The following is an 18667-nucleotide window of genomic DNA, read 5'->3' on the forward strand; positions in this document are numbered from 1 at the left end:
AGGGAAATCTCTAACAAATTGAATAGAACTTATCTTAATCATACATTAAATTAACATGACACATCCTTCTATGCCACAACCAGCTTTCATCTATCAGAGCAATCAAACAACTTTTCTCACCAGCATTCAAATGAAATATATTACCTTTAGTCTTAGTTTCAGATGCAATCTCTATACTAGAGGCATTTGGAATCTTGAATTGTAAATCATATCCTTTATCAACCATCTGTCCAACACTCAAAAGATTATGCTTCTGTAACGTCATAAATTGTATGCACTTGCTAAAGCAGTACAATTTCGCACCTAGTTTAGCACCCGCCTTGGTGCATTTTGCATTTTGCATTGCATTTCCCCTTTAGCACTTAATTAATTAAATTAATTAGGTCTAAGGTTCTATTTTATCATCTTCCACATCATAAAGTTGGGCCCTTTCATTAAAGTGTGCCCCTTTCATTTTATTCTTCCAATACATCATTTAATCAAAAACCCTAATTAGGTCCTATTTTGAACTTGGAGGCTTGATTTCGGGGGTCAAAACATCTCGAAATCACTTGTAACTTCGAGATTCTCTCTAAAATCATCATATCTGATGGCCCTGAAAATTTAGTGAAAAGTTGTCGGGACCATGGTGCCCGGAGTGCACACAGTCCCAGACATTTTTCTCAAAATTTTAGGAGCACGATCCAATCATAAAATAAAGCTTAACCCCAAGAAATTGGTGGGAGATTCAATCTCTAGGTCGGCCAAAAGTTGAAATTAAGACCTAGGGTTTCATATATAAGAGCTCTCTTTCTTCATTTGAAAGGATCCGAATTTTGGTTTCAAGGGCCTTCTATGCAGTGAAGGAGCAGATCTTTGAAGACTTCAACAACATTCAACATCCATCCATCAAGCATTCATCAATTTCATTCATCCATTTAGGGCTTTGAAGGCATTAAAGAGCAATAAGGGATCACCGATTGAAGATTGGCTTGTACCCCTCCCTTGGGGTTGGGTATGATTTCATGATGTTTTCATGTCTTTGCATAAGCTTCATTACATCATTTGTATTCATGCTTTAGATCACTCTACATCTTGATTTGGGGCATTTACATTATCATTTACAAGCAATTAGGGTTTACTTTCTAGGTTGCTCTAGTTTGCTTACTTGCATTTTAGGATCTTGCACACACACAAGGTCTGCACACACACTACTTTTACAATACAACTTGGCTATTCGTGCAGGTGGAAATCACCAAAGCAGGGGTTTGACTAAGGCAAAACCCTATAGAGCCGCCCACCATACCTTTTCAGATATAAGTGCAAGTTTCGGGATTCGGACGATGCCGCAAGTTGCAAATCCAATGGAAGCGGACTGAGACAGAACAACACACCAAATTTCAAAGAAAAAGACCAGGACAGGGGCATGGGGCACCCTAGTCTTGCCAGGACAGGGGCGCTAGGCACCCTAGTCCTTCTGTCAGACAGCAAGTTTCAGACAGCTTTTCAGGTTGTAGAATAGCAGTTTCAGGAGTAGTTTCAGGGGCAGTATCAGGGCAGTGGTGCTTGCGCCCCCATCCCGAACATTTTCACTCAGCTTTTAACTCCAGGTACGCATTTGCATTATTGTCTTGTCTTTTTGTTTACACCTTTCCATTGTTAAACCTTAATTTTGCAATCATGTTATTAGTTCATACTTGCACTTTGGGATTAGGAATTGAACTTGTACCATTTTATCTTTCAATTACAACAAAGGAATAGAAATCCTAATAGGTAGCCTATGGCTCTCTCTTCCATAAAAAGAAGTAGCCAATTGTGTGATACCTCTAGGCTCTTTCGTATTCCACAATGTGTATCAAAAGGTAGGATTAGGACATGTTAGCCTAGTCTCGCTTTTTCCCCCACACATTTTGGTGAACCCGACGTGAATCTTATTATTGCTTTCTCTTGCATTACATTTGTTAGATCTAAATCTAGATTTAGCGTGTTTCATTTAATTTTCATTTTCAAAAAAAAAAAAAAAAAAAAAAAGAAGGAAAAGAAAGAGTGTGTTTTGTTTCTTTGCATTGTGTGCAATTTTTATTTCAAAATGTCAGATTTTTATTTGCAAGATGTTCATATTTGTGATGATTATGAGTTAGATGAAGCTTTAGATGAGTTTTTGAAACCTAAAGATACCAAACCTTCATTTTACCAAAAACTCATAAACATTGTTACTATGCCATTTCGTTGTGATGAGAAAGATAAGTCGAATGATTCCTCTCAAGGGTACATTCCTATCAACTCTTCCACTAAATCTAGTAACATGGTTGTTTTCAATGATCCCCTCTATGAAGAGATATCTCCTTTTGAAACAAAAGATAAACTTTTAATAGATATGATCATGCTTTGTTGGATGATGCCCTTGATGACTCTGTGGCTCCTAAAAAACGCTCCCTTCATGAGGATCCTTTTGTGCAAGAAGATGACATTATCCCTACATTTCCTAGTGATGGCATTTCCTTTTCCAACAAAATTCCCACTAGAGATGATGAATTAATGATAAATGCTTACCCTTCTCCTAAGGTTTGTCTTACCCATAAGCATCCCTTAGAGAAAGAAGATGAAATAAAAAGCAATTTCCTTAATTCTCTCTCCCCTAAAGATAATATTGAACATATTTTGAGGAAAGAGGATGAGTTTGACACATCTATTGATGCTCTTCCTCCTAAGGATGAGGAATTAATAAACAATGTTATAGATCCTCTCCCAAAATTGGCAATACTTCAAACATTCCTTTCAACAACCTCACTATTTGGGATGAACCATTAGAAGAAGGTATAGATTATTCTCTACCCCTAGCCAAAGGCGATGAAATCAAGATTGAAAACTCCCTTGATAGTTTCTCACCTTCCTTGAATCTCAATCATTCTCCCTCTAAAAATAAAGAATCTCCCTCTCCTCAACTTGGTTCTACTCATAAGGAAACACTAGTTCAAAACAAGATGGTTAACATCTCTTTCAAAGATCTCCATCTCAAAAGTGAGACTTTAGAGAGTAATGTTGATCCTTCTCCTAGAGAGTTTATTCCCCATGTAGGTCCTTTGATGATAGAAGATGATATGACCTTTCCTAGTATTACTCTTCCTACTGGAACATCAATGCCTACCCCTTGTCTCTCTCCTAAAATTGATTTAATCCATGATACGATTTTAGTGCAAGAGAAGACTATCAATAATTCTTCCAACGCTTTTGTTCATTCCTCTAAACCATCCTCAATTAATTTGATATGTGTTAATGAAACACCTAACAAACCTCTCTTCACTGTCCAAACTTCTTTCGCTCATCATGGAATGTTACAAGATGCCTTGAAAGATTTGAATGTTCCTCCACCTAATACATCTAGTAATATAGTGTCTTTGGTTAACTCTGTGATGAATCCTAAAGCTCAACTTGTGTTTACTCAAGATGAGTTGCCTACTAGCGAAATTCAACATCAATATGATCCCTTGATGATTGTGGTTATCATAAATGACACTGCTATAAGACGAACACTGGTAGATAATGGTTCTGGCCTTAATGTGTGTAGCATTAATCTATTGCATAAGATGAATGTGGATACATCCCTTATTGAGCCTGACTCTCGTCCCATTTGAGGCTTTGATAATGTGGCTAAGTCTTCATTAGGTATTATCACTTTACCCATCACAGTGGGACCTATTACTTTGCCTACTCCTATCCATGTTATGTCAGGAAATCTAACATACAACTTGTTATTAGGGAGACCTTGGATCCACAGTATGCAAGCTGTCCCCTCTACATTGCATAGACAAGTTAAATTTATTTATAATAATAAGACATATACCTTGATAGGTGATACTAATTTTCAAGCTTGTTTGCAAACATCTACTTCCAAAGGGAGCTCTTCTAAGCCTTCCTCTTCTAGTGATGACTCGTTAAACAAGATACCTATGGATGAATCATTACCCTCTGATAATCAAAATTCTTTGGATGAGTCTGAAGTTCTTGAAGAAGATTCTTCTCAACTTGAGTCTGCCCTTGAAAAGGCTTTTGATCATGAGAAGGTTCTCGTAGAAGATGATTGGGGATCTCTTGATTTCAATCCCACCTTTGTAGGTGAGTATAGGGTTCCTCCTAGAGAGCCTAAAGTTAAAAAGAAGGAAGAAACTAGAGATCAATCAGTCTTACCTGAACCTATGAGCAATAATTTTATGGCTGCTTCTCAAACTTCTTCTCCTCACATCTCTAATTCTGAAAAATTTGATTCTTTGTCTTATGAAAAACCACCTTTTCTTTCTGAAATGGCTAATCTTTATGGTCGTGGTTTTCATATTTTGGCTAAGAGTGGCTATAGTGGAAATGGTTGTGGCACAAATGAACAAGGAATTAAAGTTCCTTTAGAACATAACATGCATGAATATTCATTTGGACTTGGATATAATCTTTCTAAGCCCAACAAAGCATCTAAAAGACCATCTCTCAGTGTGAATGCTATATTTAGTAGTGAGGATGATCTCACTTCAACTAAATCATCTTCTACTTCTATCAACTCTCATTCCCCTCATAAGGAAATCTTGGCGATGAACAAATCTCTTTGTGACTCCCCTCAAATTTCTAAATCCACTTATGAATCTTTATCTCCTATTCATCATAAATTCCTTTCCTCTAGGGATAAGGCTCTAATAAATTACACTCATCTCTCTTCTAAGATTTCTTGTGACTTTTCTTCTTCAATTTTTATCACTTTATACATGTTTTTGATCTCACTTATAGTTGAGCATTTAGCATGTCATATTCAAATACCTCATTCAATCTATCATGTCTTTAAATAACATTAATGGCTATTATGTTGCTCATCATTATGTGACATTGGTAGCTCATTTATTGGGGGCTCATTTTCATTCATGATGGTACAATTTCAAGTGCAATCATTTTTTTGAAGCAACATAATAGCCTAATTTTTCTATGTTATCTCTTGTTCATATGGGGGCAAAAGTGATTTCATACATCTCTTATTTTTATGGTTAAAATTTCCCTTTGGGGTAATAGTGTGGAAATATTGATCATCTTTTCTTTAGAATTCTCTTTTCCTAGATATGGGAGAAGATGTGTATTCTCTTTATTATCCTGCCCACTTCTCGTGAGGAGCATTTTACATACACTAATGTCTTGCTTGCATGAACTCATGTGAGTATGTAGTACATTTTGCTTATGTCTAAATCTCTCCCTAGAAGATTGTGTAAGTCCTTCTCATTATCCTTATCCTTGGGAGGCAATGATCTTTCCTTATTTTTATCTAAGGATCCACTTTTTCCTATTTCGTGGATGGTGTGAACTTTATTACTTGATGTTATTCCTTGTATGCATTTGTTGTTGTTTGTTCAAGGTTTCTCTCTCACAAGAGGTGTAAGTCCTTGACTACAACCTCTTTTGCACTTGGTAAAATACATCCATAATGAATTCACTCTCCCAATTGGGTTAAAGAGAGCGTCACCCTTCATTAAGAATCACTTTCACCTCGCAAAAGAAGGAAGTATTGCATTCTTATTCTCTCCTTGGTCTTATTCTAGAAGATGTTATATTTGTCTAAGACAATTCCTCTCGGGGATAGGTGTCTTTTGTACAAAGATCTCCTCTCCTCTAAGGATCTCCTTTACACATACTACAAGATATCCCTTTTCAACTATCTTATCCTTGCTTAAAGAGTGCAAAACTCTCTTGCTTGGATCTATGACATTGTTGCATTTTTGGGGTATCTTCTTTTGTGATGAAGGTAGGTATCCTTGTTCTACTTTACTTATGACATAAACATTACACTTTTTGAGCAATGAATCATTCTCGGAACCAGAGCATAGACTCTTAGAGCGAGATGTCTCCATTTTTCTTTTATGCAACGTGATTATTCTTGGAACCAGAGCACAGACTCTTAGAGCGAGATGTCATGCTTTTGTACTATACATATACAGGTTGTAGCATACTCAGGCATAGACTCCTCTGAGGTTCTTCTAACCTCACTTACACACACATGCATGAGGTTGAGCGGAACTAGCGGCATAAGGCTAGACTTTCTCACTCTCCTCTCTTACATGGATCACCTAGACAGACTCTAGGGGCTAGTTTTCCACGTCCTTTTTCCCATGGATCACCTACACAAGATCTAGGGGTGAGAAGTCCATGTTTTCTCTCTCACTATTCTTCTCATGGATCACCAATGTGTGTATTCATGCTTTTTCCCTTTCTTTTCTTCTCTTTGCATTCTGTTTCCATTTACATCCTTCATCTTGTGTTAGAGAACTCTCAAATCCTCACACTCTTTGTTGTGTTGGAATTGAGATTTAGTCCTCTTTCTTACCAAGTGATTCTCCATTAGTTTTTTATCTCATATCAAATCTTCTTGTGAGCACTTGTCATCAATATTCTTTAACAATTCGAAGTGGTAAACATGATACCCTATTTCAACTCACTAAAATTAGCAAGCCGAAACAGGGGGGGGCATATAGCTACCCTCTAATTTTCATCACCTTCCTTAGTAAGCATTAGGTGATTTTGTGATCTAACGTGTGTTTTGTAGGGTGCGGTTCCTAACTGTGTACTGCAGATACCACTGGGGGCTTCGTTCGACAGACTTATGGATATATCCTTTTTCAAATAATGTTTACTTTTCTGTACTTTAGCTTGCATATGCACGTACTGTTCATATGACCGCTAAAGTGGGGGCTAAATGTAACGTCATAAATTGTATGCACTTGCTAAAGCAGTACAATTTCGCACCTAGTTTAGCACCCACCTTGGTGCATTTTGCATTTTGCATTGCATTTCCCCTTTAGCACTTAATTAATTAAATTAATTAGGTCTAAGGTTCTATTTTATCATCTTCCACATCATAAAGTTTGGCCCTTTCATTAAAGTGTGCCCCTTTCATTTTATTCTTCCAATACATCATTTAATCAAAAACCCTAATTAGGTCCTATTTTGAACTTGGGGGCTTGATTTCGGGGGTCAAAACATCTCAAAATCACCTGTAACTTCGGGATTCTCTCTAAAATCATCATATCCGACAGCCCTGAAAATTTGGTGAAAAGTTATCGGGACCATGGCGCCCGGAGTGCACACGGTCCCAGACATTTTTCTCAAAATTTTAGGAGAGCGATCCAATCATAAAATAAAGCTTAACCCTAAGAAATTGGCAGGAAATTCAATCTCTAGGTCGGCCAAAAGTTGAAATTAAGACCTAGGGTTTCATATATAAGAGCTCTCTTTCTTCATTTGAAAGGATCCGAATTTTGGTTTCAAGGGCCTTCTATGCAGCGAAGGAGCAGATCTTTGAAGACTTTAACAACATTCAACATCCATCCATCAAGCATTCATCAATTTCATTCATCCATTTAGGGCTTTGAAGGCATTGAAGAGCAATAAGGGATCACCGACTGAAGATTGGCTTGTACCCCTCCCTTGGGGTTGGGTATGATTTCATGATGTTTTCATGTCTTTGCATAAGCTTCATTACATAATTTGTATTCATGCTTTAGATCACTCTACATCTCTATTTGGGGCATTTACATTATCATTTACAAGCAATTAGGGTTTACTTTCTAGGTTGCTCTAGTTTGCTTACTTGCATTTTAGGATCTTGCACACACACAAGGTCTGCACACACACTACTTTTACAATACAACTTGGCTATTCGTGGAGGTGGAAATCACCAAAGCAGGGGTTTGACTAAGGTAAAACCCTATATAGCCGCCCACCATACCTTTTCAAATATAAGTGCAGGTTTCGGGATTCAGACGACACCGCAAGTTGCAGATCTGACGGAAGCGGACCGAGATAGAACAACACACCAAATTTCAAAGCAAAAGACCAGGACAGGGGTGTGGGGTGCCCTAGTCCTGCCAGGACAGGGGCGCTAGGTGCCCTGGTCCTTCTGTCAGACAACATGTTTCAGACAGCTTTTCAGGTTGCAGAACAACAGTTTCAGGAGCAGTTTCAAGGGCAGTATCTAGACAGTGGCGCTTACGCCCCTGTCCCGAACATTTTCACTCAGATTTTAACTCTGGGTATGCATTTGCATTATTGTCTTATCTTTGTGTTTACAGCTTTCTATTGTTTAACCTTAATTCTGCAATCTTGTTATTAGTTCATATTTGCACTTTGGGATTAGGAATTGAACTTGTATCATTTTATCTTTCAATTACAACAAAGGAATAGAAATCCTAATAGGTAGCCTGTGGCTCTCTCTTCCACAAAATGAAGTAGCCAATTGTGTGATACCTCTAGGCTCTTTCGTATTCCACAATGTGTATCAAAAGGTAGGATTAGGACATGTTAGCCTAGTCTCGCTTTTTCCCCCACACAGCTTCATACCTTCAACATATAAGACATCGTCAGTATTATCCTTACCATCAAAAGAATAGAACCTCTACCGCGAATTACACAGGCATTATCATCTCCAAATCTTACTATACCACCATAATACTTCTCCATATTCACAAATTTACTTTTATCACCTATCATATGATGTGAGAAACCGTTTTCAATTACCCATTATTTTTTCTCTTTAATCTTAGCAACCAAAGCTTTCTCCTCAACAATGTAGCTTGTAGAATCCACTAGTACCAAATTAAGTTCCTTGATAGCAATAAATACAAATTCATCTTTTGAATTATCAATCTTAGACTCTTCATTTGTCACACCCTCATTAGCAATATAATAATATTTCTTCTAATATCTATACTTCCGATTAGGATTATAGGGCTTATCATATTTATCATGCTTATCATACTTTGACATTCTTTCAAGACACCTAGAAGAAAAAATTCCTATCTTATTACAAGAGAAACATTTCAAAGGTAACTTCCCATCATACTTACTGACTCCCTTAGGCAATCTTCAAGCAATAAGTGCTTCAAGGTCTTCCAACTCTCTTTCTTGTTCTTCCATCTCTCTCATTTCTCTTTCATATTTGAAAACCTTGGATGAAATATCTCCCGGATCATACTTTTGCTTCCCAGATACAGAGGCTTTAAAAGAAGTCTCAAATTTACCATGTGATTCTCCAAATTCACTCAACTCAAAAGCAATAAGTTTACCAACCAGCATGTCTCTTGTCATAGTGGTCGCAATTTGGATCTCATCAATAGCAGCAACTTTAGATTTGTAAATGGGAGGCAAATATCTTAGCACTTTAGCAACAATCTCATATTCTTCAAGAGTTCCACCATTACATCTGATGTTCATGACAATTTCATTCACTTTAGCCATAAAGGATGACATGATCTCATCTTCTCCCATCTTTAGCATCTCATACTTTCCTTTCAAACTCTGTAGTTTACCAACTTTGACATGTTTATCTCCTTCATACAAAGTCTCTAACTTTTCCCAGATCTCATGCGCACTCTGCAATCCCATCACATTTGTCAACTCTAAATCGATTAGGACACTTTGAAATGCTTCTTTAGCTCTTATGTTATGTTTAGAATTCTTGATCTCATTTGCAGTAACCGAACTATTTTGAGGAACATTGTAGGTATTCTTTGTAATCTTCCAATAATCATGTCCAAGGCACTTCAAGTAGAACTCCATCTAATCCTTCTATATAGTGTAATTGCTTCCATCAAACCTCAGACTCTCTTTCTTGAAAACATATGTTTCCATCCCGGATCTCCTCAAGCAATCAAGCTTCTTTCGAAAGATCTAGCTCTAATACCAATTGTTGGAAACAGCAACGAAGGAAAACTAAGAAGTGGGGATGAATTAGTTTTCACCGGATCTCACAATTTAAGAAAAACTTCATATCTAATCAACAACAACAACAACAAAGATAAGCACAATAACAACAATACACATAACACCAAGATTTTTATGTGGAAAACCCGATTAAGGGAAAAATCATGGTGGGAACCTACCCACAATAAGATGACAGTGTAGAGTAGTATGTGTAAGTACTACAATGGGTAATGCACATGCATTCAGGCACACTACCTAGAGGTCACTACTAAAAATAAGAAACCCAAAAAGGCTCCAACCTTAAGGGAAGGCTCACTACCTTACAAAGATCAGACAACAATCCAGATTACATGAACTGAAAGAATTTAATCTCCAAATGCCTAATGATAGTTTTAGTTAAGGATATTTGTCTACCCTGCAACACTCTCTGCTCAACACTTCTCACCAAAAGATGAATTCACTTGTTCGCACATACACCACTCTCTAATAATCCAGACACAACACTTGTTAGCCATTTGGTGGAATTGATTATATGTTGCATTGATGTTTTGTCATTGATGCCAACGCTAGTTGCTTGGACACTTTACCGACACCCTTTTGGTCCCAGTAGGTTGAGTGGATTCTGGTTGTTTTGGATACGACATGATCTAGTAGGCTCCAGTATGATTTGGTTATGGAATCGGCTTGTTCATGATACTCATGTTCATATTTAGTAATTTGGTTTTGGTCTGGTGATTGGATGCTATCTTTCTTTCTTAGAAGCTTGGTTTCTGGTTCCGATGAGGGTTTCACCAGCAAAGATTTTGATGAAGATCTTTGATGAATTGCATAAGTGGTATCGGTGCAACTTCTGGTGGAGTTTCAGGATGCTGTTGGAGATCATGTTCGAGACTCAGTGTATGGAGATCATTGTTATACCATGTGGACCTATACTAGGTCTCGATTGATCTAGGTTATGGACTGAATTTAATGAAACATGTGGATTGGACCTCTCGATGTGTTTCTGGGATGTCTTATGTGTTAGATATTATTTGTTTGGTCTAAAGACCACATAGTTTGTAATTATGTAATTGGTTTATTATTTGGTGGCCGATCTAATTATTTATGGTTGAGGGTAACTTGTATATATATATGTAAGATCTCATTGTAGATCATCATGGTTATGTTAGAGGTCATGGTCAAGGAAAGTAATGTGCAAATAATGTAATATTGTTCAAGCAAAGGATTTGGGCGATCATTGGAGATCGAATTTGGTTTATGTAAGAGGATTCAATCCTTCGGTATTGAGCTTAACCAGAACTTTACTCAGGCATAGGAGATCCTATCTTTTGCAATTCAACACTTCTCCGAATTGTAGTCTAGATATCTATGTAGCTAGTGAGGCTCCTTTTGGGATGAGCAGTGCACTCTAGGCTTTTGGCCTTCCTGCAAGTGTAGGGCCCTCAATTGTAATTCACATACTTACTGCAGAAGTATTATCTGACTGTGGGTAGGCTTCCCACCGTGGTTTTTCCCTTTACCGAGTTTTCCACGTATAAATCTTGGTGTCATGTGGATGGTTTTTATTCTGTGATTATTGTTTATTCTTAACTGGTTTAACTACTATTTCAGTATTAATGTTTTGGTTTCCGATATTAAAGTTTTAAATTTCTAATAGTTCTGGTAATCTATGACAATTGATTCACCCCCCCTTCTCAGTTGTCTTTCGATTATTTGAACTGTCTAACAATTGGTATTAAAGCTTTGGTCCTCTCCGTAGAAAGCTTAACCGCTTAAGGAAGATCCTATGGTGACTAATAGTTGAAGTTAATCTAGTTCTTTTGGAGCTATGTTTCAAAGGGATATTTTGATTCTTGATGGAACAAATTACAGAATATGGAAGATTCAAATGGAGACTCATTTGAGATGTCTTGGAAAGGAGATTTGGGAGATCACACATAATGGTGTCACACCTTATAATCTGGGATCTAGTAATCCTCCTCCAGAAAACCTAGACAAGGAGCTTGAAAATGATTGTAGAGCAAGAGAATCCCTCTTGTGTGCACTTTTTGATCAACAAATAATGGAATTAATCGACAAATCATTTGGAAAGGCTATATGGGATAAGTTAGAGACTCTTAATGAAGGTGACCCTATAGTGAAGATTGCTAAACTTGATGGTTACCGGGTGAGATATGAAAACCTGAAGATGGAAGAAGATGAAAGGATTACTGCATTGATGGAAAGGGTAAATGAGATTGTTATGGGAATTCAATGTTGTGGTGGAACTCTAAGAGAAGATGAAATTGCTTCTCAATTCCTAAGAGCCCTACCACCTGCCTACAAAATGAAGGCTATTGCTATTAATGAGTTGAGAATAATGGCTAATGCATATGTCAATAGAGATACTTTGGTTGGGAAACTATCTTCTTTTGAGCTTGAAGAATTTGGACCTTCTGGAGCTATGAAGTCTGAACTTTCTTTTCATGCATCTACATCTACAACCGGTAAACAAGAATGGAAAGATTTGTATGAAAATGAATTAAAAGATATCAAGAGAGAAGATGATGAGTTTGAGAAACTTGAAGCACTATTTGCTAGAAGAGTACCTAAAGGACCGGTAGGAAGTAAGTATGAAGGAAAAGCACCTATTAAATGTTTTGCATGTAATAAGATTGGTCATTTTGTATCTAGATGTTTTGAAAGAAATTCAAGATTTGAAGAAAAAGCTAGAAGATCATTTAAACCTAACCCTGGATATCAGAACAAGTACAAGTACAAGAAAAATAGAGACAAATCATCCTACATAGCAGATGATGAAGACATTACTGATTCTGATGATGACCGACAAAAGACTCTGTTAGTGGTTCCGACAATGGGAAGGAATGGGTGTTACTGGTTATCAAGGAAGATGATCCCGCATTGGAAGTGAATGTACCTAAAGAAAAGGCACTTCGTGTTAAAATTGAAGATAAGGACGAATGGTTAATTGATAGTGGTTGTTCATATCATATGACTAGAGATAAAGGGAAGTTTCTATCTTTGCAAGAATTTGATGGCAGTCTAATTAGATTCAGAGATGACAAAGCTTGTATGATCAAAGGAAAAGGAACTATATCATTGGATGGTAAGAACAATACTGACAATGTTTATTATGTTGAAGGTTTAAGGCATAATATTTTGAGTGTAGGACAATTAGTAGATAAGGGATTTCAATTACAGTTCAAGGATAGAAAAAATGCAAAATCATTAACAGATCTAGTTTAGAGATTGCAACTGGTACACAGACAAAAGGTAATATATTTCATTTGAACTCCCATGAGAAGACATGTTTGATTACACAGATTGATGAGAGTTGGCTATGGCATAAAAGGTTGTGTCATGTGAATTTTCATTCCATTATGAAGACTAGTGCAAATAAGGCAGTTAGGGATATACCTGAGATTATGAAGCCCTATAATCCAGTATGTAAAGAATGTCAAATGGGTAAATAGGTCAAAATATCTTTTAGGAGTATACAAGATAAATCAAATGATATTCTTGATCTTATTCATACTGATTTGTGTGGCCCTGCTATAATTTAAAGTTTTCAAGGTGATAGATATTTCATACTAATCATTGATGATAATTCTAGAATGATGTGGGTTACTTTTCTAAAAGAGAAATCTGAAGCATTTGAAAATTTTAAAATCTTTAAGGCTAAAGTGGAAACTAGGACAAGATTGAAGATTAAATGTTTGAGGTCAAATCATGGTGGAGAATTCACATCCGGTGAGTTTAATAACTTTTGTGAGAAACATGTTATAAGAAGACAATTTTCTACTCCCCAGACACCTCAATAGAATGGAGTTGTGGAAAGGAAGAACAAAACTATCTTGGATGTTGCTAGAACATTGATGATGGAAGCTAGTCTACCTCATATCTACTGGAGAGAAGCAGTGAGCACAGTGATTTGTACATTCAACAAAGTACATATCAAAGGAGAAACCGGTAAGACACCTTATGAATTATGGTTTGGCAATACACCTAGAGTTAAGTTTTTCAGACAAAAAATACACTAGAAATGCAAAATGGATTGTGGAAATCTCATAGCTTTAATACACCTAGAGTTAAGTTTTTCAGAAATTTTGTTAGTAAATGTTATATCAGGAGAGATGATATCATTGGGAAATTTGATCCTAGATGTGATGAAGGTATATTTCTTGGTTATTCAAATGAAAGCAAAGCATATAGATGTTATAACAAGAGATTGTAGAGAATTGTGGAGGGTGCTAATGTCAAAGTAGATGAGCTGAATAAAAGTCAAATCAAAGTTTATGTGAAGGAACTGGTAGTGGAAACGATTATATTTGAACCGGTAGCACCTTTAACAGAACAAAGTGTTAAACCAGTTACTCTAGCAGTATCATAGAATTCTATAGTAACTAAAGAATAGGGAATAGGAACAAAAAGTAAGAGGACTCCTAGGTATGTGAGGTTGAATCATTCAGAAGATTAGATCATTGGTGATAAGAGCAATGGAGTGATGACAAGAAGAAGATTGGTGATAAGAGCAATGGAGTGATGACAAGAAGAAGACTGGCAACTAATGAGGTATGTTTAATTTCATAAGTTGAACTGGTATCAGTAATTGAGGAATGTAAAGATGAAATTGGTTGAAAGCTATGGAAGAAGAATTAGATCAAACTGAGAAAAATAACATGTGGAGCTTGGTTCTCCAGCCTAAAAATAAAAAATGTTATTGGAACTAAATGGGTTTTTAGGAATAAACTGAATGAGGATGGTCAAGTTATAAGGAATAAGGCTAGATTAGTTTGTAAAGGATATTCTTAGAAGGAAGGAATTGATTATGGTGAGACTTCTGCACCTGTAGCTAGGATTGAAGTTGTAAGATTATTTATTTCTTATCACTAATACATTTGGTCTAGAAATCCAACGGAGGTTTCCGACGAAGAAGGTATATTTTGACCAAATTTGATTTTTTTTTTTTAAATGCCCGAATTCATCAGAATTCTGACGGTAATTTCACATTTGGCTTCTACGGAGAAGGCATTAGTAATGACATTTAAAAAAAAAAAAAAAAAGTTCCTGCGTTCGTCGGAATTCTAATGATGGGGGCATTACTTAAAAAAAAGAAAGAAAGAGGCAAGGCATTTGTGCATTGCATTCCCGCGCAGGCGTCCGTGTCGTCTTCAAGCCCTGAGAAGATCAAACCCGCATCAAATTCATTTGTGCATTGTCAGTGCCTTGCAAGAGGTAGATTCTTGACCTTAATTTCAGATTTGCAATCACGTGTAAGTATTCATAAGATGTTCTTTTGAGTTTGATGGTGCAGGCATAAAAAAAGCTGATAAACAATAATGCATTAGAAGTGAGGATTTTGTTTGTTGTTGTAATGCATGCAATAAATAGTTATTCATTAGGAAGAACTGCCTTAAATAATCTAGCTATTAATATTTGTTAATGAACAAGATAGCCATCTATTAACAAATGCCCAAGTGGTAGCCATCCGCAACACTATAAGTAGTTGGTGACAAAACAAATAAGGGACCACAGGACAATTCCCTATATAATTCTTCTCCTCAATCCGTGCAGAACCTTATTTCGCTCCAGGGGTTGACCTTGATGAGACCAACTCTTCGAGCTCTGCGCATTGGCAATTAAATATCAGGGAGACTACACATTTTTTTACGTCTTCACCTATGAACAATTTTTTACGTCTTCACCTATTTAGTTGCAGGGGTCAACCATAGACTCTAAATACGGTCTCATTAGGTTTCATACATTCTAGGAGGAAGTTATTTGATAAGGATTGGTCCATTATTTGGTCTAGAAGTTTGTCATATATATTGTTGCTAAATGTTTTTATCAAAGAATAAAGAGGAGTCCTCTAGGTCAAATGAAGAAGGATTAAGGATGTTCATTCCAAAAAGAATCTTCATGAATTTATTATAATATACAATTGAGGTACTCATGATCTAGAGGAATTGTATTTCAGTAGGTAGTTTTGCTAACTCAACAATGCAAACCAACTCATCAAGCTTAGGTTTTTCCAAATGTCATAACCCTCTTTTCCAAACTTGACAAGACTTGCTTATTATTATTATCACTATTATTATTATCGTAATTATAATTACTATTATTGTTACTACTACTATTATTATATCTATGAGTAATGTTAGATATAACAAATTGAACATGGTTGGAACTTTAAAAAAAAAAAAAAAAGAATTAATAAACGAAGACACATATGAGGTCATAAGATTTAGTTGGAAATTATTTATCCTCTCAATTTATTTTTTCATTTAGCACACATTGTCGAAGAAAAGTGAAAGGTTCTAGAAGAGTCTTTCCAAATTCCTTTTCTTGCATGTAACCTCCACTATGTCGACAATCAATGTTGCATGAAAATAGTTTTAGATAGGAATCTTCATTTCAATTAATTCTTACAAAAATGGAATATGCTGCACTCTTTCTATTTAATGTATGCTAAACTTTTGATAGAGATGGGGTTACATTTGAGATGGTTTACTACTGGTTTTTTTGGGGGAAAGAGGGGGAGGAACAATGGTCCTTTTGGGGATTCCTGTGAAAGGAACGATGGTGAAAAAAAATTTGGAATCTGTAACGTCATAAATTGTACGTACTTGCTAAAGCAGTACAATTTCACACCTAGTTTAGCACCCGCCTTGGCGCATTCTGCATTTGCATTGCATTTCCCCTTTAGCACTTAATTAATCAAATTAATTAGGTCTAAGGTTCTATTTTATCATCTTCCACATCATAAAGTTGGGCCCTTTCATTAAAGTGTGCCCCTTTCATTTTATTCTTCCAATACATCATTTAATCAAAAACCCTAATTAGGTCCTATTCTGAACTTGGGGGCTTGATTTCGGGGGTCAAAACATCTCGAAATCACCTGTAACTTCGGGATTCTCTCTAAAATCATCATATCCGATGGCCCTAAAAATTTGGTGAAAAGTTGCTGGGACCATGGCGCCCGGAGTGCACACGGTCCCGAACATTTCTCCCAAAATTTTAGGAGCGTGATCCAATCATAAAATAAAGCTTAACCCCAAGAAATTGGTAGGAGATTCAATCTCTAGGTTGGCGAAAAGTTGAAATTAAGACTTAGGGTTTCATATATAAGAGCTCTCTTTCTTCATTTGGAAAGGATCGGAATTTTTGGGTTTAAGGACCTTCTATGCAGCAAAAGAGTAGATCTTTGAAGACTTCAACAACATTCAACATCCATCCATCAAGCATTCATCAATTTCATTCATCTATTTAGGGCTTTGAAGGCATTGAAGAACAATAAGGGATCACCGACTGAAGATTGGCTTGTACACCTCCCTTGGGGTTGGGTATGATTTCATGTTGTTTTCATGTCTTTGTATAAGCTTCATCATATCATTTGTATTCATGTTTTAGATCACTTTGCATCTTGATTTGGATCACTTACATTATCATGTACAAGCAATTAGGGTTTACTTTCTAGGTTGCTCTAGTTTGCTTACTTGCATTTTAGGATCTTGCACACACACAAGGTCTGCACACACTACTTTTACAATACAACTTGGCTATTTGTGGAGGTGGAAATCACCAAAGGGGGGGTTTGACTAAGGCAAAACCATATATAGCCACCCACCATACCTTTTCAGATATAAGTGCAGGTTTCGAGATTCGGACGATGCCACAAGTTGCAGATCCGACGGAAGCAGACCGAGATAGAACAACACACCAAATTTTAGATCAAAAGACTAGGACAAGGGTGTGGGGTGCCCTTGTCCTACCAGGACAAGGGTGCTGGATGCCCTGGTCCCTGGGACAGGGGCGCTGGGCACCCTGGTCCTTCTGTTAGACAGCAAGTTTCAGACAGCTTTTCAGGTTGCAGAACAGCAGTTTCAGGAGCAGAATCAGGACAATGGCGCCTGCGCCCCCGTCCTGAACATTTTTACTCAGATTTTAACTCTAGGTACACATCTGCATTGTTAGCTTGTCCTTGTGTTTACAGCTTTCCATTGTTTAATCTCAATTCTGCAATCTTGTTACTAGTTCATACTTACACTTTAGGGTTAATAGTTGAACTTGCATCATTCTATCTATCATTTGCAACAAAGGAATAGAAATCCTAATAGGTATCCCGTGGCTCTCTTTTACACAAAAAGAAGTAGCCAATTGTGTGATACCTCTAGGCTCTTTCATATTCCACAAGTGTGTGACTGAAAGTGAAATTAGGGCATGTTTGCTTAGTGTCACTTTTTCCCCCCCACATTTTGGTGAACCCAACGTGAATCTTATTATTTCTTTCTCTTGCATTACATTTGTTAGATCTAAATCTAGATTTAGCGTGTTTCATTTAAGTTTCATTTTCAAAAAAAAAAAAAGAAAAAAAAAAAGAAGGAAAAGAAAGAGTGTGTTTTGTTTCTTTGCATTGTGTGCAATTTTTATTTCAAAATGTCAGATTTTTATTTGCAAGATGTTCATATTTGTGATGATTATGAGTTAGATGAAGCTTTAGATGAGTTTTTGAAACCTAAAGATACCAAACCTTCATTTTACCAAAAACTCATAAACATTGTTACTATGCCATTTTGTTGTGATGAGAAAGATAAGTCGAATGATTCCTCTCAAGGGTACATTCCTATCAACTCTTCCACTAAATCTAGTAATATGGTTGTTTTCAATGATCCCCTCTATGAAGAGATATCTCCTTTTGAATCAAAAGATAAACCTTTTAATAGATATGATCATGCTTTGTTGGATGATGCCCTTGATGACTTTGTGGCTCCTAAAAAATGCTCCCTTCATGAGGATCCTTTTGTGCAAGAAGATGACATTATCCCTACATTTCCTAGTGATGGCATTTCCTTTTCCAACAAAATTCCCACTAGAGATGATGAATTAATGATAAATGCATACCCTTCTCCTAAGGTTTGTCTTACCCATAAGCATCCCTTAGAGAAAGAAGATGAAATAAAAA

This window comes from Cryptomeria japonica, chromosome 4 (genome assembly GCF_030272615.1).
Source record: "Cryptomeria japonica chromosome 4, Sugi_1.0, whole genome shotgun sequence".
NCBI classification, from domain to species: domain Eukaryota; kingdom Viridiplantae; phylum Streptophyta; class Pinopsida; order Cupressales; family Cupressaceae; genus Cryptomeria; species Cryptomeria japonica.